The sequence below is a fragment of the Magnolia sinica genome, chromosome 3 (assembly GCF_029962835.1).
Source record: "Magnolia sinica isolate HGM2019 chromosome 3, MsV1, whole genome shotgun sequence".
Classification (NCBI taxonomy): Eukaryota; Viridiplantae; Streptophyta; class Magnoliopsida; order Magnoliales; family Magnoliaceae; genus Magnolia; species Magnolia sinica.
In genome coordinates this window covers 58547364-58572011 of record NC_080575.1, presented here as the reverse complement: position 1 = coordinate 58572011, position 24648 = coordinate 58547364, and the positions used below count along the sequence as shown (strand labels likewise).

The following is a 24648-nucleotide window of genomic DNA, read 5'->3' as shown; positions in this document are numbered from 1 at the left end:
TGGGATTGATTGATTGATGTGACACCTTGTAGAGATTCCCTTAGAATTTGCACGCGCGGCGTTTCCTCGCACTAAACGCTGGCCCACAACTCCCGACCAGAGCATCCATCAGCGCACGAGTCGCGACATCGGAACCGCGGCGATGACGCGGTCGCTAAGGTATAAGTCCTGGGTTAAGTCGACTCGGGTCGATGGCATGAGAATCCAGGTCGGCGCAAATACCGGTTAAGGGTCGAAGGTTGCCGGAATTCGACCGGAAAGACCGCGGAAGCCTATGGAACGGTACTGTCTAGGATACGGGGCTTACAGCTCTCCCCTCCTAATAGAAATTTTGTCCTCAAAATTTACACAATCATCGCAACTAGGCAGAACTCAAGAGGGAGAAGAAACATAACATCACTATATAGAATTAGAGATAACATACAACATACAACACATAATCAATCATCAAAAAGATGAGGATAACGCTCTCGAATCTCAGCCTCGCGCTCCCAAGAAGCCTCCTCAACAGAATGGTGACCCCACTGAACCTTCACCAACGGAATGACCTTGGTGCGGAGGACTTGCCCCTTCCGATCAAGGATACGAACTGGCTGCTCGATATAAGAAGCGTCCTCACGAACCTCTAACGGCTGCCAATCGATAACAGGAACGATGTCTGACCCACACTTCCTCAACATAGAGACATGGAAAACGTTGTCGATGCCAGACAACTGAGATGGCAAGGTAAGCTGATAAGCCATGACGCCAACGCGCCCAGTGATCTCAAAAGGTCCTATGAATCTCGGGGCAAGCTTGCCCTTCGCTCCAAATCGAACTATGCCCTTCATGGGCGAGACCTTGAGATACACATGGTCCCCTACATCAAACTCCAAGGGATGACGCCGACGATCAGCAAAACTCTTCTGCCGGCTCTGAGCTGTGCGCATCCTCTGCCTGATGATATCAATAGCATCTGACGTCTCCTGCACAAGCTCGGGACCTAGGAGACGACGCTCTCCAACCTTGGTCCAACAACTCGGTGATCTGCATGGTCTGCCATATAGTGCCTCAAAAGGAGCCATGCCGATGATCGCCTGATAGCTGTTACTATATGAGAACTCAGCCAATCGCATATGCTCATCCCAGCTACCCCCGAAATCAATCGCGCAGGCCCGAAGCATATCCTCAAGGATCTGGTTGACCCTCTCGGTCTGGCCATCGGTCTGCGGATGGTACGAGGTGCTGAGCTGCAAATCAGAACCCATCGCTCTCTAGAAGCTCCTCCAAAACTGAGACGTGAACCTCGGGTCTCGGTCAGAAACGATCGAGACTGGAACGCCATGCAGTCTCACAATATCCTCGATGAATAATCTCGCAAGCCGGTCCAAAGGCCAAGTCGCACATATCGCAATAAAATGTGTCGACTTCGTCAGACGATCCACAACAACCCAAATGGCGTCATGACCACGCTGAGTCCTCGGCAAGCCCATAATGAAATCTGTCGACACGTGCTCTCACTTCCACATCGAGACACTCAACGGCTGCAATAGACCAGGGGGTCTCTGATGATCGGCCTTGACACGCTGGCATGTGTCACACTCGGCCACAAAACTGGCGATCTGGCGCTTCATCCCCACCCAAAAATACTGTCGCCTTATATCGTGGTACATCTTCGTCGAGCCAGGATGGATAGAAAATCGCAATCGATGTGCCTCGGTCATAAGATCTCTACGTAGCTCAGGAATATCCGGGACACATAATCGGCCTCTGAAGCGAAGTCCACCATCTGTACCAATCTGCCAATCTGCCTGACCCTCGGATGCTGCCTCTGCTCGGTAATCCTGTAACGACTCGTCTACCTGCTGAGCCTCAATCACCCTTGCGACAAGAGAGGGTTGAATCGATAGGCTCGATAACTGCACAATAGAAGACTGCAAGCCAAACTCAAAGTCGTACTCTGCTATATCCTCGAGCATTCGTCACTCCTGAATCATCATATGCGCCACCAGGCCTCGTGACTGACGGCTGAGGGCATCCGCCACCACGTTCGCCTTACCCGGGTGGTACTGGAGATCGAAATCATAGTCCTTCAGGAGTTCCATCCAGCGCCTCTGCCTCATATTCAACTCAGACTGCGAGAAGAGGTACTTCAAGCTCTTGTGGTCAGAAAAGAGCTCGAACCTAACCCCATAGAGATAGTGTCTCCACACTTTCAGTGCGAAGACAACTGCAGCCAACTCTAAATCATGCGTAGGGTAGTTCAGCTCATGGACCTTAAGCTAACGAGACGCGAAGGCTATAGGCCTGCATTGCTGCATCAGGACAGGACCCAAACCAATATGCGAGGCATCGGTAAATACAATAAATCCATCACTCCCAGAGGGAAGACTGAGGATAGGAGCGGACATGAGGTGGTCCTTCAACTCCATAAATACTTGCTCACAGGCATCACTCCATACAAACTCTGCGCCCTTCCGGGTCAACCTGATTAGTGGTGCTACAATACGGGAGAATCCCTCGATAAATCATCGGTAATATCCTGTCAAGCTAAGAAAACTGTGGATCTCGAACGCACTCGTGGACTGACCCCACTGATGCACTGCATTAACCTTCGAGGGGTCCACTACGACACCCTCCCTCATTACCACGTGACCGAGGAACTTCACCTCCTCTTGCCAAAACTCGCACTTCTCCTGCTTCACATACAGTTGGTGGGCAAGGAGGGTCTGCAAGGTGATCTCCAAATGCTGCTCATGGTCCTCGCGGGTCCTTGAATAGATCAGAATGTCATTGATGAAGACTATAACAAACTGATCAAGATACGGACGGAAGACCTCGTTCATCAACTGCATGAACACTGCTGGCGCATTGGTCAGTCTAAAGGACATGACCTGAAACTCGAAATGACTATAACGCGTCCTGAATGCTGTCTTCAGAATGTCCTCCTCTCGGACCCGAATCTGATGATAACCGGAATGCAAGTCAATCTTCGAAAAGAACTGTGCACCCTGTAGCTGATTAAACAAATCATCAATCCTCGGGAGCGGGTACTTGTTCTTGATTGTGACCTTGTTGAGCTCGCGGTAATCTATGCAGAGCCTCAACGAGCCATCCTTCTTCTTCACGAAGAGTACCGGCGCTCCCCACGGCGAACTGCTCGAACGGATAAAGCCTAACTCGCGCAACTCGTCCAACTGCTTCTGTAGTTCCCGCAACTCCAATGGTGCCATACGATATGGGGCCTTTGAAATAGGCGCAGTACCGGGCATGAGATCAATCTGAAACTTGGTGAGCCGATGAGGCGGTAATCCCGGAATCTCCTGAAACATATTGGGAAAATCGCAAACCACAGGCAACTGGTCGACGCTCACCGCTATGGGCTCCTCTATGGCACAAGACATCAAACAAGACAACGGCTCTCCTCTGGGCTCAGCAATGAACTGGAACTGCTACAAGCCAGGTATACAAAACGTGACTGTCCTCGCGGAGCAATCCAATATGGCGTGGTACTCGGCAAGCCAATCCATGCCCAGGATGACATCGAACTCGGACATAAGCAAAGCAAACAGGTCGGCAGGCAAAAACATATCCCCAACCAAAATGGGGCAAGACGAGCAAAATCGGCCCAACACTACAGTCTTTCCCAAGGGAGTTGATACTGTCAACCCCTCATGAGCAGACTCCAATGGCAAACCAGTCGATCGGCAAAAACTCTCGGCCACAAAAGAATGAGATGCACCAGAATCAAACAACACACGTGTAATGCATGCAGATACTGGAAGTATACCCTCAACGACTCCTCCAGATGACTGAGGATCCTGCTGGGCCGCATAGAATCGAGCCTGAGCCGGCTGGGGAGGTGTCTGTCCCCTCTGAGCGTGCTGCTGCTACTGGGGTCACTGAGACTACTACCTCTGCCATTGCGGTCTCAGAGGCTGGTGTTGATACTACTGTTGAGGGGGCCTCGGTGGTGGGGGTTGCTGCTGTGGTGGAGGCTATTGTGGACCTCTCTACTGCTACTGTTGCTGGGGGTGGGGACACTCCCACATATGGTGCCCCGTCACACCACACCCAAAATAGGTACCTGTGAACTGCCTCGGAGGTGGTGCTGGAGGTGCTGCTGGCGCTCGGAAGGCTGGGCGACCTGTGCGCCTCTGCTGTGGTCGACCCTGCTGGGAATCACTGGAAGGAGCCTGCCTCTTCCGGTCTCTCCTCTGACCACGATCAGACTGAGAACCGTCCCACTCAGCCTCAAAAATCTGGGCCTTTCGCACCACTTCCTCGAAGGTAGGGAGCTCATGCCCAATAACACGGCCTCGAAGACCGTAACGTAAGCCGCCCTCAAATCGGCGGGCTCTCCGCTCCTCATCATCCACTAAGTATGGTGCAAATTGGGACAGTGCTACAAAACGAGCGGCATACTGAGCCACTGTCATATCGCCTTGCACCAAGGCCTCAAACTCCAACGCTCGCTGTCACCGGATGTGATCAGGAAAATACTGTCGGTCAAACCGATCTACAAAATCCTCCCAAGTCCATACAAAATCAGCACCCGCTGCTCGGGAGACTGACGCCCACCAGTGCTCAGCCTCACCATGGAGGAGAAATACGGCTAATCGGACTCGCCGCTCAGTCGCGCATCCCATCGTCTCAAATATCTTCTCTACGTCGGCGCGCCATCTCTCAGCCACGGTCGGGTCTGGCTCACCCTGGAAATGCAGGGGATCGAGTCGTCGGAACTCTCGAAGGAGGGCACTCGAGAGCTCCTGCTCTGCTGCGCTGGTGAAACGACTAGGGGTCTGCCCTGCCCCTGAAGTGCGGCCGTCACAGCCTACTGCATCTGCTGTAACTGAGAAGCACTCACGGAAACGGTCGGCTCCGCATCGGTCTCTGGTGGAGGAGCTGCATCCATAGGCTGGGCAGTATGAATCCCTGGTAGAGGAGCGGCATCCACAGGCTGGGCAGTAGGAATCTTGGGTGGTGGAGCAGGAATGGTAGGTGGTAGTGCGGAGGCCGCAGGTGGTGGAGCTGAAGCCTCAGGTGGTGGTGCGGGAGTCGATCGGGTCACTCTCCTGTGCGCCATGTCTTACAGGAAAGAGGGAAGGTGCCTATCAACTTTGAAAACTCTCGAAGGCACACTCGTTAAGGGTCGGTAATAAAAGATCGCTAGGCTATCCGAACTTAGGACTTAAATCATTCATAACAGACATGTAATGTTATTTTTACTTATTCCCTGAGTTATGCTCTGATACCAACTTCTGTCACGCCCCAAACTCGGAAACCGGCTCATAAATTCCCGATCGCTGAATCCGGCGCCGACAGCCTCCGTAGAACCCCATTCTCGGCCCCCAGAGCCCATTCGCCAGGTTCCAATCCTAGGATGCTACAAGGAGGATTTTCAACATCAGTTTGATTCGTAATAAGCATAACCAAAGGCATAACCCACAACAACAACCAAAAACTCCATCACATTTCCACTATGATAAAAAACTTTACAAGTACAATGAGCATAAAGGGAAATACAATGATGATGAACAAAAACTCCAAAATGATCAGCCACGCGTCCAAGCCTCAGCGCTGCTGCGATCCAACGTCACCTGCACGCAACAGTCGTGCATAAGCTTATAGAAAGCTTAGAGGGTGGCGAAAGTGTATGCTTAAGGTGGTAAGGCAGTTATGCAGTATCAGAGTAATGCGGAACATGTTGATGAATGCCAAGAATACCATTAGCCGTACCAAGGCCATGCGGTGCAAAGAATGATTCGGCCATACCAAGGCCATGCAATGCGAAATGCAACTCAAGCATACAAATCCTCATCTAAGTCCACATATCAATACAACTTAAAATCTGAAATATTACCGGGGTCTAGTACACTCCAAGCCAGATTGCCGCCCCATCGCGCGCACTAAGGTGAGTGGAAAAGACCTCACTATCTGCCTGCCAATATCGGGCTCGGCTCGTCAATAGCAAACCCATTCCTCGAGCTACTCAGACTCAGCCTAGCATTACCCCCTACTCTCGGGCGGGTAAGGCCGCACCCCCTTCCAACCGACCACGACACAGTAGAAAGCGCAACCGTCTGGTAATCGGCACTAGCGCTCATGCACCCACTCGGTCTAGACGTTGGAGCAACCTCCTGGTACCATAAGGGTTTAGGGACTTTCACCCAGGGATATCTATCGCACCCCATGTAGAATCGTATTTCCGGTATCCAATCCTGCCAACCACAATACGTCTGTAGAGGCTACGACTGTAAGCCCCGTATCTTAGACCGTACCGTTCCATAGGCTTCCGCGGTCTTCCCAGTCGAATTCTGACAACCTTCGACCCTTAATCGGTATTTACGCGTGACCTGGATTCTCATGCCGTCAACCTGAGTCGACTCAACCCAGGGCTTGTACCTTAGCGACCGCGTCATCGCCACAGTTCCGATGCCGTGACTCGCGCGCTGATGCGATGCTCTGGTTGGGAGTTGTGGGCCAGCGTTCGGTGCGAGGAAACACCGCGCGTGCGAATCCCGAGAGAATCTCTACGAGGTGTCACATCAATCAATCAATCCCATCAATCCCATCATGTCAAGTACACATCACCTTTCACCCTTTCCCAAGCAACCCCAAAGTCAAAAAGTTCTTACACCACCCATACCCTTTCTTACAACTTTTGCCAAAAAAGTCAAAAAGCCTCTTACACACCCATCCCTCTCTCTCCCATCCATCACTCTATCACCCATCACTCCCTCTCTCTCTCTCTCCCTTACAAGTCTCTCTCTCATTTTCAACTTTTCCAAGAAAAAAAATCTCCTACGTATGAACCTCTCCAAGCCCTCCCATGGTGAGAAAAATGCTCATGTGTGTCCTACCTTTCCATCCTTAGATCTCTCATCTCAACCATCCATTTTTCATCTTCCTCCATCAAAGAGAAGCACAAGGAGCTAAGGAAGCCAAGGGAGCAAGAAGATCAAGTGGTGGGTGTTTTGATAGGATAGTTTTGATGCTTTTAAGATGGGCCAAGTGAGGCCAACCGATCAATGGTTCGGATCTCACTTTGGACCCTAAGATGTGGCCAATGGCCCACTTGGATCATCATGATCATTCCATGATGGGGCCATTCTCCATGGACCCCATCATGATGTTTATTTCCTTGCATGCTTAGGGTCATCTAGACCGTCTATTTTAGTGGAGAAGGGATCTCCACCGTTGGATTTCAATTCCATGGACCCACATGTAAAGGGGACCCACTTGATGTATGATTTAGTGCAAGGGAGGGCCCATAGTGCCGGGGTCCCTCCATCACGCGGATCTTACCCTCTATCTCTCTCTCTCCCTCTCTATTCCTCTTTTTATGCTTGATGTTAAGAAGGTTGTGTGGCCCACTTGAATGGACCCCACCACAAGGTATGTGTTCCATCCAAATCACCTACAAGTGGGGCCCACTGTGCATGTATTGTACCACACCATCCATCAGTGGTAGCCCACATGAGGAGGCCCACCTAGTTCGGCAGACAGTCCAGCGTCCAGGGACGCTGGACGTTTTTTTTTTGGAAAACACAAATAGCTTGTTTCCAAGCCAAGGAGGGTGGTCCACTTATGTAGGTCCCACCTTGATGTATGTATTAAATCCATGCCGTCCATTCCTTTCCCATGCTTATTTTAAGCGTTAAGCCAAAAGATGGGACCAATCAGACTTTCAGGCAGGCCATGGTACGGCAAACGACGGGTGTACCATTGAATTTTCCTTGTTGTATCTATACGCCGAAACAGGCCTAATATTGGGCTTGTTCCGCTTGTCAGGAGCTATGGAAGGCTATTGGACGGAGTGGATCGCCTAGATGTGGACAAAATCAAAAAAAAAAAAAATCAACACAGCAGCTGCTGCTGCTGTGTCAGAAGGCAGCAGCCCTGCCTGCGCGCCAGCGCCCAGCGGCCGGACGTACAGCCACCACGGCTGTAGCCGTGGGCCCCACCTTGATGTTCATATGTCATCTAACCCGTTCATAGTGTGGGCCAACCTCTGAAGTGGGCCCACCCCAAAAATCAGCCTGACCCAAGACTCAGGCGGCCCACACCGTAGGAAAGAGTGGAATTGAACCTCTACCTTTGAAACCCTTTTTGGGTCCACGGGAGTTTTGGATCAGAGTGAAAATTGTTGTCGCCCTTCATCTAGGCCCACGTGGCCTTATCAACGGTTTGGATGGACTATAAACATTACGGTGGGCCCCACATGGAGCTCACATAGATGTATGTGTTCCATTTCCACAGTCCGCCTGGACGGTGGAGCCCACTGTGATGATTGTGTGGGCCCACTGTGATGATGGCGTGGAGCCCACTGTGATGCGTGCGTGTGTGTGTGTGTGTATATATATATATATAATATTATATTTCATGTAATATTATATGTATTATGCATATGTATATTATATACTATATTATATATATATATATATATATATATTTACTAATGTTGAGGCCCATGATTGAGGCCCACTTTGATATATAGGTAAGGCCCACCTCAGTTGCTTGTGGCCCATGATTGAGGCCCACTTTGATGTATGTGTAAGGTCCATGGGTTGAGGCCCATTTGATGCACTCTAAGGCCCACGGGTTATAGCCCATTGCAATGAACATAAGGCCCATTGGTGCGGCCCATTGATGTGGCCCACTTAATGAATATAAGGCCCATGTGATTTGGCCCATTTGATGTATTTAAAGCCCAATGGGATGTACCTAAGGTTCATTGCAATGTGCAGTCCCAACATGATTTATGTAATGATGTTTACGTCAGGGCTATGCCTTGGGAGCAATGGTGGTTTGACGTCCACATTGCAGGTATAGTGTGGTTAAATGTCCGCATTATGACTTTCCCTAAGGCCCATTGTTAGGCTCGTGTGTCTGATGTGTAGGCCGTCTAAGCCCATCTTTGTTATGATTATCATCCATCCTATATAATATGTTTAGTTCCATGATTCATGATCATATGCATCATACGTATGCTTGATATGAGAAATGACTGATCATAGCATATGCCTTCGGGCAGATTGTTTAGGGGCTTCCGTACAGGGGGTGTTGCCCTACATGAGCGCACGATACGCGCAGGATTGCTGCATGACTGGATAGTGTGATTCATGCATTCGCATTGTGTGATATGGTTACTGTACGCCCTAGCGACATCAGGGCCGTAGCCTCCACAGACGTATCGTGGTTGGCAGGATTGGATACCGAAAATACTGTTCTATATGGGGTGCGATAGATATCCCTGGGTGAAAGTCCCTAAACCCTTATGGTACCAAGAGGTTGCTCCAACGTTTAGACTGAGTGGGTGCATGAGCGCTGAGTGCCGATTACCAGACGGTTGCGCTTTCCACTGTGTCGTGGTCGGTTGGAAGGGGGTGCGGCCTTACCCGCCCGAGAGTAGGGGGCAATGCTAGGCTGAGTCTGACCAGCTCGAGGAATGGGTCCGCTATTGACGAGCCGAGCCCGATATTGGCAGGCGGATAGTGAGGTCTTTTCCACTCACCTTATTGCGCGCGATGGGGCGACAATCTGGCTTGGAGTGTACTAGACCCCGGTGATATTCCAGATTTGAGCCGTATTGACATGTGAACTTAGACGTGGATTTGTATGCTTGACTTGCATTTCGCATTACATGGCCTTTGTATGGCCGACATCATTCTTTGCACCGCATGGCCTTGGTACGGCTATGGTATTCTTGGCATTCATCAGCTTGTTCCGCATTACTCTGATACTGTATAGCTGCATTACCACCTTGAGCATACACTTTCACCACCCTCTAAGCTTTCTATAAGCTTATGCACGACCGTTGCGTGCAGGTGACGTTGGATCGCAGCAGCGCTGAGGCTTGGGCGCGTAGCTGATCTTTTGTGGAGCTTTTGGTCTATTATCATTGTATTTCCCTTATGCTCATTATACTTGTAAAGTTTTTTATTATAGTGGAAATGTGATGGAGTTTTTAGTTGTTGTTTGTGAGTTATGCCTTTGGTTATGCTTATTACGAATCAAACTGATGTTGAAAATCCTCCTTGTAGCATCCCAGGATCGGAACCTGGCGAATGGGCGCTGGGAGCCGAGAATGGGGTTCTACGGAGGCTGTCGGCGCCAGATTCGGCGATCGGGAATTTTGTGAGCCCGGTTTCTGAGTTTGGGGCGTGACAGAAGTTGGTATCAGAGCATAACCCGGGAAAAACCAAGAACAACATTACATATCTGCTATGAATGATTTAAGTCCTAAGTTCGGATAGCCTAGCGATTTCTTATTACCGACCCTTAACGAGCGTGCATCCGAGAGTTTCAAGGTTGATTAGGCACCTTCGCTCTTTCCTGTAGGACATGGCGCGCAGGAGAGTGACCCGATCGACTCCCGCACCACCACCTGAGACTCCGGCTCCACCACCTGCGGCTCCCGCACTACCACCTACGATTCCTGCTCCACCACCCGAGATTCCTGCTGCCCAGCCTGAGGATGCCGCCCATCTACCAGGGATTCATGCTGCCCAGCCTATGGGTGCAGCTCCTCCACCAGAGACCGGTGCGGAGCCGACCGTTTCCGTGAGTGCTTCTCAGTTACAGCAGATGCTGCAGGCTGTGACGGCCGCACTTCAGGGGCAGGGCAGACCCCCAGTCGTTTCACCAGCGCAGGCAGAGCAGGAGCGCTCGAGTGCCCTCCTTCGAGAGTTCCGACGCCTCGATCCCCCGCATTTTCAGGGTGAGCCAGACCCGACCGTGGCTGAGAGATGGCGCGCCGACGTAGAGAAGATATTTGAGACGATGGGATGCGCGACTGAGCGGCGAGTCCGATTAGCCGTATTTCTTCTTCATGGTGAGGCTGAGCACTGGTGGGCGTCAGTCTCCCGAGCAGCGGGTGCTGATTTTGTATGGACTTGGGAGGATTTTGTGGATCGGTTTGACCGACAGTATTTTCCTGATCACATCCGGCGGCAGCAAGCGTTAGAGTTTGAGGCCTTGGTGCAGGGCGATATGATAGTGGCTCACTATGCCGCTCGTTTTGTAGCATTGTCCCGATTTGCACCTTACTTAGTGGACGATGAGGAGCGGAGAGCCCGCCGATTTGAGGGCGGCTTGCGTTACGGTCTTCGAGGCCGTGTTATTGGACATGAGCTCCCTACCTTTGAGGAAGTGGTGCAGAAGGCCCAGATTTTTGAGGCTGAGTGGGTCGGTTCTCAGTCTGATCGTGGTCAGAGGAGAGACCGGAAGAGGCAGGCTTCTTCCAGTGATACACAGCAGGGTCGACCTCAGTAGAGGCTCACAGGTCGCCCAGCCTTCCAAGCGCCAGCAGCACCTCCAGCACCTCCAGCACCACCTCTGAGGCAGTTCACCGGCACTTGTTTTAGGTGCGGTGCGACAGGACACCGTATGTGGGAGTGTCCTCGCCCCCAGCAGCAGCAGCAGAGAGGTCCACAGCAGCCTCCACCACCGCAGCAGCAGCAGAGACCCCCACAGCAGCAGCGACAGCAGCCCCCACCACCGAGAGCACCTCAGCAGCAGCATCAGCACCAGCCTCCGAGGCCGCAGCAGCAGAGGCAGCAGCACACTCAGAGGGGATAGGCACCTCCCCAGCCGGCACAGGCTCGATTCTATGCGGCCCAGCAGGATCCTCAGTCATCTGGAGGAGTCGTTGAGGGTATACTTCCAGTATCTGCATGCATTGCACATGTGTTGTTTGATTCTGGTGCATCTCATTCTTTTGTGGCCGAGAGTTTTTGCCGATCGACTGGTTTGCCATTGGAGTCTGCTCATGAGGGGTTGACAGTATCAACTCCCTTAGGGAAGACTGCAGTGTTGGGCCGATTTTGCTCGTCTTGCCCCGTTCTGGTTGGGGATATCTTTTTGCCTGCCGATCTGTTTGCATTGCCGATGTCTGAGTTCGATGTCATCTTGGGCATGGATTGGCTTGCTGAGTACCACGTCATATTGGATTGCTCCGCGAGGACAGTCACGTTTTGTATACCTGGCTTGCCGCAGTTCCAGTTCATTGCTAAGCTCAGAGGAGAGCTGTTGTCTTGTTTGATGTCATGTGCCATAGAGGAGCCCATAGCGATGAGCATCGACTAGTTGCCTGTGGTTTGCGATTTTTTCGATGTGTTCCAGGAGATTCCGAGATTACCGCCTCGCTGACTTACCGAGTTTCAGATTGATATCGTGCCGGATACTGCGCCTATTTTGAAGGCCCCGTATTGTATGGCACCGTTGGAGTTGCGGGAACTGCAGAAGTAGTTAGACGAGTTGCGCGAGTTGGGCTTTATCCGTCTGAGCAATTCACCGTGGGGAGCGCCGGTACTCTTCGTGAAGAAGAAGGATGGCTCGTTGAGGCTCTGCGTAGATTACCACGAGCTCAACAAGGTCACGATCAAGAACAAGTACCTGCTCCCGAGGATTGATGATTTGTTTGATCAGCTGCAGGGTGCACAGTTCTTTTCGAAGATTGACTTCCGTTCCGGTTATCATCAGATTCGGGTCCGAGAGGAGGACATTCCGAAGACAACATTCAGGACGCGTTATGGTCATTTCGAGTTTCAGGTCATGTCCTTCGGACTGACCAATGCGCCAGCAGTGTTCATGTAGTTGATGAACGAGGTCTTCCGTCTGTATCTCGATCAGTTTATTGTAGTCTTCATCGACGACATTCTGATCTATTCGAGGACTCGTGAGGAGCACGCGCAGCATTTGGAGGTTACGTTGCAGACCCTCCGCGCACACCAGTTGTATGCGAAACTGGAGAAGTGCGAGTTTTGGCAGGAGGAGGTGAAGTTCCTCGGTCACGTGGTGACGAGGGAGGGTGTTGCATTGGACCCCTCGAAGGTTGAGGCAGTGCGTCAGTGGGGCCAGCCCACGACTGCGTCCGAGATCCGTAGTTTCCTTGGTTTAGCGGGCTACTACTGGCGTTTCATTGAGGGCTTCTCTCGTATTGTAGCCCCGTTGACCAGGTTGACTCGGAAGGGCACAGAGTTTATTTGGAGTGACGCCTGCGAGCGAGCATTTACGGAGTTAAAGGACCGTCTGATGTCCGCTCCTGTCCTCACTCTTCCCTCTGGGAGTGACGAATTTTTTGTATTTACTGATGCCTCGCATATTGGTTTGGGTGCTGTCCTGATGCAGCACGGGTCATTTTGAGGTCTTCCGTCTCGCCACTCAAGGTCCATGAGCCGAACTACCCCACGCATGATTTAGAGTTGGCCGCAGTCGTCTCGCACTGAAAGTGTGGAGACACTATCTCTATGGGGTTAGGTTTGAGTTCTTTTCGACCACTAGAGCTTGAAGTTCCTCTTCTCACATGAGTTGAACATGAGGCAGAGGCGCTGGATGGAGCTCCTGAAGGACTATGATTTCGATCTCCAGTACCACCCGGGCAAGGCGAACGTGGTGGCGGATGCCCTCAGCCGTCAGCCACGAGGCCTGGTGGCGCATATGATGATTAAGGAGTGGAGGATGCTCGAGGATATAGCAGAGTACGACTTTGAGTTTGGCTTGCAGTCTTCTATTGTGCAGTTATCGAGCCTGTCGATTCAACCCTCTCTTGTCGCAAGGGTGATCGAGGCTCGGCAGTAGACGAGTCGTTACAGGATTACCGAGCAGAGGCAGCATCTGAGAGTCAGACAGATTGGTACAGATGGTGGACTTCGCTTCAGAGGCCGATTATGTGTCCCGGATATTCCTGAGCTACGTCGAGATCTTATGACCGAGGCACATCGATCGCGGTTTTCTATCCATCCTGGCTCGACGAAGATGTACCATGACATGAGGCGACAGTATTTTTGGGCGGGGATGAAGCGCCAGATCGCCAGCTTTGTGGCCGAGTGTGACACGTGCCAGCGTGTCAAGGCCGATCATCAGAGACCCCCTGGTCTATTGCAGCCGTTGAGTGTCCCGATGTGGAAGTGGGAGCACGTGTCGACAGATTTCATTATGGGCTTGCCGAGGACTCAGCGTAGTCATGACGCCATTTGGGTTGTTGTGGATCATCTGACGAAGTCGGCACATTTTATTACGATACGTGCAACTTGGCCTTTGGATCGGCTTGCGAGATTATTCATCGAGGATATTGTGAGACTGCATGGCGTTCCAGTCTCGATCATTTCTGACCGAGACCCGAGGTTCACATCTCAGTTTTGGAGGAGCTTCTAGAGAGCGATGGGTTCTGATTTACAGCTCAGCACCGCGTACCATCCGCAGACCGATGGCCAGACCGAGAGGGTCAACCAGATCCTTGAGGATATGCTTCGGGCCTGCGCGATTGATTTCGGGGGTAGCTGGGATGAGCATCTGCGATTGGCTGAGTTCTCATACAATAACAGCTATCAGGCGACCATCGGCATGGCTCCTTTTGAGGCACTATATGGCAGACCATGCAGATCACCGAGTTGTTGGACCGAGGTTGGAGAGCGTCGTCTCTTAGGTCCCGAGCTTGTGCAGGAGACGTCAGAGGCTATTGATATCATCAGGCAGAGGATGCGCACAGCTCAGAGCCGGCAGAAGAGTTTTGCTGATCGTCGGCGTCGTCCCTTGGAGTTTGATGTAGGGGACCATGTGTATCTCAAGGTCTCGCCCATGAAGGGCGTAGTTCGATTTGGAGCGAAGGGCAAGCTTGCCCCGAGATTCATAGGACCTTTTGAGATCACTGGGCGCATTGGCGCCGTGGCCTATCGGCTTGCCTTGCCATCTCAGTTGTCTGGCGTCCACAACGTTTTTCATGTCTCCATGTTGAGGAAGTGTGGGTCAGACATCGTTCCTGTTATCGATTGGCAGTCGTTAGAGGTTCGTGAGGACGCTTCCTATATTGAGCAACCAGTCCGTATCCTTGATCGGAAGGAGCAGGTCCTCCGGACCAAGGTCATTCCGTTGGTGAAGGTTCAGTGGGGTCACCATTCTGTTGAGGAGGCTTCTTGGGAGCGCGAGGCTGAGATTCGAGAGCGTTATCCCCATCTTTTTGATGATTGATTATGTGTTGTATGTTGTATGTTATCTTTGATTTTATATAGTGATGTTATGTTTCTTCTCCCTCTTGAGTTCTGCCTAGTTGCGATGATTGTGTAAATTTCGAGGACGAAACTTTTATTAGGAGGGGAGAGTTGTAAGCCCCGTATCTTAGACCGTAACGTTCCACAGGCTTCCGCGGTCTTCCCAGTCGAATTCTGACAACCTTCGACCCTTAATCGGTATTTGCGCGTGACCTGGATTCTCGTGCCGTCAACCTGAGTCGACTCAACCCAGGGCTTGTACCTTAGCGACCGCGTCATCGCCACAGTTCCGATGCCGCGACTCGCGCGCTGATGCGATGCTCTGGTTGGGAGTTGTGGGCCAGCGTTCGGTGCGAGGAAACACCGCGCGTGCGAATCCCGAGAGAATCTCTACGAGGTGTCACATCAATCAATCAATCCCATCAATCCCATCATGTCAAGTACACATCACCTTTCACCCTTTCCCAAGCAACCCCAAAGTCAAAAAGTTCTTACACCACCCATACCCTTTCTTACAACTTTTGCCAAAAAAGTCAAAAAGCCTCTTACACACCCATCCCTCTCTCTCTCATCCATCACTCCATCACCCATCACTCCCTCTCTCTCTCTCTCTCTCCCTTACAAGTCTCTCTCTCATTTTTAACTTTTCCAAGCAACAAAAATCTCCTACGTATGAACCTCTCCAAGCCCTCCCATGGTGAGAAAAATGCTCATGTGTGTCCCACCTTTCCATCCTTAGATCTCTCATCTCAACCATCCATTTTTCATCTTCCTCCATCAAAGAGAAGCACAAGGAGCTAAGGAAGCCAAGGGAGCAAGAAGATCAAGTGGTGGGTGTTTTGATAGGATAGTTTTGATGCTTTTAAGATGGGCCAAGTGAGGCCAACCGATCAATGGTTCGGATCTCACTTTGGACCCTAAGATGTGGCCAATGGCCCACTTGGATCATCATGATCATTCCATGATGGGGCCATTCTCCATGGACCCCATCATGATGTTTATTTCCTTGCATGCTTAGGGTCATCTAGACCGTCTATTTTAGTGGAGAAGGGATCTCCACCGTTGGATTTCAATTCCATGGACCCACATGTAAAGGGGACCCACTTGATGTATGATTTAGTGCAAGGGAGGGCCCATAGTGTCGGGGTCCCTCCATCACGCGGATCTTACCCTCTATCTCTCTCTCTCCCTCTCTATTCCTCTTTTTATGCTTGATGTTAAGAAGGTTGTGTGGCCCACTTGAATGGACCCCACCACAAGGTATGTGTTCCATCCAAATCACCTACAAGTGGGGCCCACTGTGCATGTATTGTACCACACCATCCATCAGTGGTAGCCCACATGAGGAGGCCCACCTAGTTCGGCAGACAGTCCAGCGTCCAGGGACGCTGGACGTTTTTTTTTGGAAAACACAAATAGCTTGTTTCCAAGCCAAGGAGGGTGGTCCACTTATGTAGGTCCCACCTTGATGTATGTATTAAATCCATGCCGTCCATTCCTTTCCCATGCTTATTTTAAGCGTTAAGCCAAAAGATGGGACCAATCAGACTTTCAGGCAGGCCATGGTACGGCAAACGACGGGTGTACCATTGAATTTTCCTTGTTGTATCTATACGCCGAAACAGGCCCAATATTGGGCTTGTTCCGCTTGTCAGGAGCTATGGAAGGCTATTGGACGGAGTGGATCGCCTAGATGTGGACCCCTCCTGCGAAAACCATTGAAAAATAAAAAATCAAAAAAAAAATTAAAACAACACAGCAGCTGCTGCTGCTGTGTCAGAAGGCAGCAGCCCTGCCTGCGCGCCAGCGCCCAGCGGGCGGACGTACAGCCACCACGGCTGTAGCCGTGGGCCCCACCTTGATGTTCATATGTCATCTAACCCGTTCATAGTGTGGGCCAACCTCTGAAGTGGGCCCACCCCAAAAATCAGCCTGACCCAAGACTCAGGCGGCCCACACCGTAGGAAAGAGTGGAATTGAGCCTCTACCTTTGAAACCCTTTTTGGGTCCACGGGAGTTTTGGATCAGAGTGAAAATTGTTGTCGCCCTTCATCTAGGCCCACGTGGCCTTATCAACGGTTTGGATGGACTATAAACATTACGGTGGGCCCCACATGGAGCTCACATAGATGTATGTGTTCCATTTCCACAGTCCGCCTGGACGGTGGAGCCCACTGTGATGATTGTGTGGGCCCACTGTGATGATGGCGTGGAGCCCACTATGATGCGTGCGTGTGTGTGTGTGTGTTTATATATATATAATATTATATTTCATGTAATATTATATGTATTATGCATATGTATATTATATACTATATTATATATATATATATATTTACTAATGTTGAGGCCCATGATTGAGGCCCACTTTGATATATAGGTAAGGCCCACCTCAGTTGCTTGTGGCCCATGATTGAGGCCCACTTTGATGTATGTGTAAGGTCCATGTGAGTAGGCCCATTTGATGCACTCTAAGGCCCACGGGTTATAGCCCATTGCAATGAACATAAGGCCCATTGGTGCGGCCCATTGATGTGGCCCACTTAATGAATATAAGGCCCATGTGATTTGGCCCATTTGATGTATTTAAAGCCCAATGGGATGTACCTAAGGTTCATTGCAATGTGCAGTCCCAACATGATTTATGTAATGATGTTTACGTCAGGGCTATGCCTTGGGAGCAATGGTGGTTTGACGTCCACATTGCAGGTATAGTGTGGTTAAATGTCCGCATTATGACTTTCCCTAAGGCCCATTGTTAGGCTCGTGTGTCTGATGTGTAGGTCGTCTAAGCCCATCTTTGTTATGATTATCATCCATCCTATATAATATGTTTAGTTCCATGATTCATGATCATATGCATCATACGTATGCTTGATATGAGAAATGACTGATCATAGCATATGCCTTCGGGCAGATTGTCTAGGGGCCCCATACAGGGGTGTTGCCCTACATGAGTGCACGATACACGCAGGATTGCTGCATGACTGGATAGTGTGAGTGCTGAGTACCGATTACCAGACGGTTGCGCTTTCCACTGTGTCGTGGTCGGTTGGAAGGGGGTGCGGCCTTACCCGCCCGAGAGTAGGGGGCAATGCTAGGCTGAGTCTGACTAGCTCGAGGAATGGGTCCGCTATTGACGAGTCGAGACCGATATTAGCAGGCGGATAGTGAGGTCTTTTCCACTCACCTTATTGCGCGCGATGGGGTGGCAATCTGGCTTGGAATGTACTAGACCCCGGTGATATTCCAGATTTGAGCCGTATTGACATGTGAACTTAGACGAGGATTTGTATGCTTGACTTGCATTTCGCATTACATGGCCTTGGTATGGCCGACATCATTCTTTGCACCGCATGGCCTTGGTACGGCTATGGTATTCTTGGCATTCATTAGCTTGTTCCGCATTACTCTGATACTGTATAGCTGCATTACCACCTTGATCATACACTTTCACCACCCTCTAAGCTTTCTATAAGCTTATGCATGACCGTTGCGTGCAGGTGATGTTGGATCGCAGCAGCGCTGAGGCTTGGGCGCGTAGCTGATCTTTTGTGGAGCTTTTGGTCTATCATCATTGTATTTCCCTTATGCTCATTGTACTTGTAAAGTTTTTTATTATAGTGGAAATGTGATGGAGTTTTTGGTTGTTGTTTGTGGGTTATGCCTTTGGTTATGCTTATTACGAATCAAACTGATGTTGAAAATCCTCCTTTTAGCATCCCAGGATCGGAACCTGGCAAATGGGCGCTGGGAGCCGAGAATGGGGTTCTACGGAGGCTGTCGCGCCGGATTCGGCGATCGGGAATTTTGTGAGCCCGGTTTCCGAGTTTGGGGCGTGACAACGACCCTAATGTCGCTAGGGCATACAGTAACCATATCACATAATGCAAATGCATGAATCAAACTATTCAGTCATGCAGCAATCCTGCGCGTATCGTGCGCTCATGTAAGGCAACATCCCCTGTACGGGAGCCCCTAAACAATCTGCCCGAAGGCATATGCTATGATCAGTCATTTCTCATATCAAGCATACGTATGATGCATATGATCATGAATCATGGAACTAAACATGTTATATAGGATGGATGATGTGCATAACGAAGATGGGCCTAGACGGCCTACACATCAGACGTACGAGCCTAACAATGGGCCTTAGGGAAAGTCATAATGCAGACATTTAACCACACTATACTTGCAATGTGGACGTCAAACTACCATTGCTCCCAAGGCATAGCCCTGACGTAAACATCATTACATAAATCATGTTGGGACTGCACATTGCAATGAACCTTAGGTACATCCCATTGGGCCTTAAATATGTCAAATGGGCCATATCATATGGGCCTTATATTCATCAAGTGGGCCACATCATTGGGCTGCACCAATGGGCCCTATGTGCATTGCAATGGACCATGACCCGTGGGCCTTATAATGCATCAAATGGGCCTAATCTTATGGGCCTTATATGTATCAAATGGGCCACACCAATTGGGCCCCATATGTACATCAAATGGGCCTCAACCCATTGGCCCCATTACATCTTAATGGGCCTCGACCCATGGGCCTTACATATATATCAAAGTGGGCCTCAAGCAAATTGAGGTGGGCCTTACCTATATATCAAAGTGGGCCTCAAGCAAATTGAGGTGGGCCTTACCTATATATCAAGGTGGGCCTCAATCACGGGCCTCAACACTAGTAAATATATATATATATATATATATATAATATAGTATATAATATATATATACATAATACATACAATATTATATGAAATATAATATTATATATATATATACACACACACGCACGCATCACAGTGGGCTCCACCGTCCAGGCGGACGGTGGAAATGGAACACATACATTTTTGTGGGCTCCATGTGGGGCCCACCATAATGTTGCTATGTCATCCAACCCGTTGATAAGGCCACGTGGGCCCAGATGAAGGGTGAAAATAAATTTCACCTTGATCCCAAACTTCTGTGGGCCCAGAAAGGGTTCCAAGGGTAGAGTCCAATTCACACTGTTTCCTTTGATGTGGGCCACCCGAGTCTTGGATGGACCTCAAATTTGGAGGGTGGTCCACTGACCTCAGGGTCCACCATATGAATGGATTGGATGACATATAAACATCAAGGTGGGGCCCACGGCTACAGCCGTGCTGGGCTATACGTCGGCCAGTGTTGATGATTTTTTTTTATTTCTGTTTTTCTTAGGATTTTGCAGGTGGGGTCCATATTTTGACAATCCACACCGTCTAATGGCATTCCATGGCTCAGCACGAGCAAAATAAGTCCAATATCGGACATATTTTGGCGTATAGGAAATCAGGGGAGGTTTCAATGGTGAAAACCACCATTTGGTATGGTATGGCCCGCCCGAAGGTCTAATTGATCCCATCTTTTGGCTCAACGCCTGAAATGGGGTCAAGAAGGGAATGGACGGCGTGGATTGAATACATGCATCAAGGTGGGGCCTACATGAGTGGACCACCCCAAAGCTTGGGAAAAAGCTGATATTTGTGTTTCTTTCCAGCGAACGTCCAGCGTCCCTGGACGCTGGACTTTCCATATTCCTTGGAGGTGGGCCCTGCTTAGGTGGGCCACCAAGTGATGGATGGCATGGTACTACACATATAAGGTGGGCCCCACTTATAAATGGTTTGGATAAAATACCTACCTCATGGTGGGGTCCATTCAAGTGGGCCACATAACCTCATTATCATCACAAAAATAAAATAAAATAAAATAAAAGAGAGAGGGATAGAGAGTGAGACCCGCGTGATGGAGGGACCCCGGCACTATGGGCCCTCCCTTGCACTAAATCATACATCAAGTGGGTCCTATCACATGTGGGTCCATGAAATCGAAATCCAACGGTGGAGATCCCTTCTCCACTAAAATAGACGGTCTAGATGACCCTAAGCATGCAAAGAAATAAACATCATGATGGGGTCCATGGAGAATGGCCCCATCATGGAATGATCATGATGATCCAAGTGGGCCATCGGCCACATCTTAGGGTCCAAAGTGAGATCCGAACCATTGATCGGTTAGCCTCACTTAGCCCATCTTAAAAGCATAAAAAACTATCCTATCAAAACACCCACCGCTTGATCTTCTTGCTCCCTTGGCTTCCTTAGCTCCTTGTGCTTCTCTTTGATGGAGGAAGTTGTGAAATGGATGGTTGAGATGAGAGATCTAGGGATGGAAAGGTGGGCCACATATGAGCATTTTTCTCACCATGGGAGAGCTTGGAGAGGTTCATACGTATGGGATTTTGCTTATGGGAGAGTTTGAAAATGAGAGAGACTTGTAAGGGAGAGAGAGAGAGGGAGTGATGGATGGGAGAGAGGGATGGGAGCGTAAGAGATTTTTGACTTTTTTGGCAAAAGTTGTAAGAAAGGGTATGGGTGGTGTAAGAACTTTTTGACTTTGGGGTTTGCTTGGGAAAGGGTGAAAGGTGATGTGTACTTGACATGATGGGATTGATTGATTGATGTGACACCTTGTAGAGATTCCCTTAGAATTCGCACGCGCGGCGTTTCCTCGCACCGAACGCTAGCCCACAACTCCCAACCAGAGCATCGCATCAGCGCGCGAGTCGCGGCATCGGAACCGCGGCGATGACGCGGTCGCTAAGGTATAAGTCCTGGGTTGAGTCGACTCGGGTCGACGGCATGAGAATCCAGGTCGCACGCAAATACCGGTTAAGGGTCGAAGGTTGCCGGAATTCGACCGGAAAGACCGCGGAAGCCTATGGAACGGTACGGTCTAGGATACGGGGCTTACAATAGGTTTACCTGTATGGCCGGTTAACTGTTTGGTCTGCTTATCGCGATGCTCTTCATGCAACAGCCTATCAAAGTAAGGATTTTAATGCCTATTTTGGCGGGCTTCATGTATTATGATGTATTTCAAGAAGACCCATAAACCAATTCTTTTGAATATATTGATGACTAGTTTTTACCATTAATGGCATTTGGATAACTTTCAAATTCAGCTAAAACATGATCTTCAAAAATTAATGGAAAACAAGGGAAATCACTTGTCTTAGTTGGAGACCCTTTTGTGGTTAAAATTGAATAGAATAACATTAAAACAAATCAAATGGGTTTGTTAGGTTTTTACTGTTCTTTTCCACCTTCATCATTTGAGATTTTCAATTAAGCAAAATTTAGAACATGTTAGAAAAATCTTATCTTATTGAAATGTATCTTGTGTCAATACATTAATATGAGATTTAAGGTGTTACTCTTTTCATCAATTCGAACTTATCATTAATTCATGGATTGGCTGCTATATAGGGACTTGTGGATGAGGTTCACATACCTCAACGAGAAAATCAAAATTCGATAGAATTCATACCTTCATGGAGGTTTCCGAGCGGGATGTTTGCTTTGCTCCTGTCATTTGGACTTCTAATCACAGCATTAAGAAGCTGAAAAGCACAATCATGGCGATACAGGGCTGGTAAGTATAGCTACTAGATTCGTTTAAGGAGTCCCTTGATAATATACAAGAGATATGTTCGTAATTAACACATGTTTAGCAAGCTTAAATGGTTAAAACTGTCATTTATATTCTACCTACAAATTTGAACTTGGGATTTAAAAAAAAATAAAATTTTTTTTACAAGTTGGCTGCGAGGCTTCATTGTAGACTATGGAGTGCCCTTGATGGTTCTAGTCTGGACTGCCGTTTCTTATATACCTTCATCCAGTGTTCCAAGCAAGATCCCGAGGTGGCTTTTCAGCCCGAATCCGTGGTCTCCAGGTGCATATGAGAACTGGACAATCATCAAGGAATGTGTTTAAAATTGGGTCATTTCATCTTTGACTGAACTGCTTGATCTAATGCTTCTTCATTGGGAATATCTTGGGAACCGTTTTTCATTATTGAAATTGCCTATTATGTGTATTGCAGCTGATGATAAGCACTTGAACTTGCAGGAAATGCTAGATGTGCCCATACTCTACATAGTCAGAGCTTTCATTCTAGCAATGATGATTACCATGCTTTATTATTTCGATCACAGCATAGCATCTCAACTTGCTCAGCAAAAAGAGTTCAATCTGAGAAAGCCGCCTTCATTTCATTACGATTTACTACTCCTGGGGTTTATGGTATGCTAGTTATATATCATCATCATCATCATCTAAAAGCCTTATCCCAACCAATTGAGATCAGGTTACATGAGTCCTGTTCTGCCATTCCACTCTATTAATGGCCATTATATGTGTGTGTGTGTGTGTGTGTGTGTGTGTGTGTGTGTGTGTCACTTCCAGTAGGGAGCTAAAGGGAATCAACATATGACTAGACAAGGTTGTCCTGTTGACATATCTGTATGAGCTAAGCATTAAAAGACAATGAGAATCACTATTTGGTTATATTGAATTTTGATGGTTGGTTAGTTCTATTGTTTCTTATAAATGGTGACTGGTCTCTAATTATTCTATTTAAATCCTCATTTCCTCATGTCAGGTCATTTTATGTGGTCTTATTGGAATTCCTCCAGCCAATGGTGTCATTCCACAATCTCCAATGTACGCAAAGAGCCTGGCTACTTGTTAAGCATCAGGTAATCCCATGAATACCATCTATGCAACTCAATGAGTCGAAGATTTATCTGTTGAGCCATCAAATGTTCTCGTTCAACATAAAACTATTAATCCTGTAGTTGCTTTGCAATCAACTGGTGGCCACAACACGTAAAAGTATGAGTAAGAACGCAAGCTTAGGACAACTATATGGAAATATGCAAGAAGCTTATCAACAGCTATAGTCCATGCAACTTGGATTTTTTGCTTCTTTTACCAATACATTTTTTTTTGGCTTCATGTATCCAATCACCAGTGTAGTATCTAATATGCATATGAATTTTTGGCTGGAAAAATTTTCTTCCTGTAGCTTTGCACACTGAGTAATCAACCTCAGTCCAAGCTCTCGAGTTAGACAGCAATGTAGCAGTTTGTCCTCCATGCTTGTAAGTTTTACCATTTTCAAGGAAGATTCAAAAAATAATCATTCATAGATAAAATGAGCATTCCTAAAACATTTGTGTAACATTTATGTAGTCTATGTATGGCATCTAATTAACCTATCCAATAGGATTGCTTTATCAAAATTTAGGTTTTCATCTTTTGATGAATTTTCAATTGGGTTAGGATGGAAATGAAATAAAGATGGTATCCGTCTTTCCTGATGACAGGCACTAACAAATGAATGGTATTGCCCATTCACTGCAAGGTTAAGAAAACCATGAATATCACACATTTCCTTGAATGAAAAGATTTAGTACAAGACATTCTAAAACCTGATTTGCTTTGAAAGTTTATAACTTGTATTTTGGGCAGAGTATGATAGTTGATACACTGACAATTATAAATTATACATTCGAGCCTTGCTAGTATTCAATTGGGAAAAAAAGGGAACTACTAAGCAAGAACATGACAAAAACGCCATTTTTTCAACTTGACCAAATGACCATTTCCCTATCTCAGTAATTCTACATTTGTGCTGTTTCTAATGCACTTGTTGTTTTGTAAAATACAGTCATCCACAGTCACTAATAGCAGAAGTTCAGTAACTGAAAATCTAAAAATGGCAAAGTCATTAAATTTATGTTTTTCAAGTTTGTTCTTCCTTCTTTCAGAGCATACCTAATTCCATTT

General features: G+C 48.5%; 1 pseudogene; it reads left to right on the top strand.

Annotated features, from left to right (window-relative positions):
- The window catches only part of LOC131238895 (probable boron transporter 2), a 46153-nt pseudogene extending 22394 nt beyond the window's left edge, over window positions 1-23759 (top strand).
- Window positions 23760-24648: the final 889 nt, after the last annotated feature.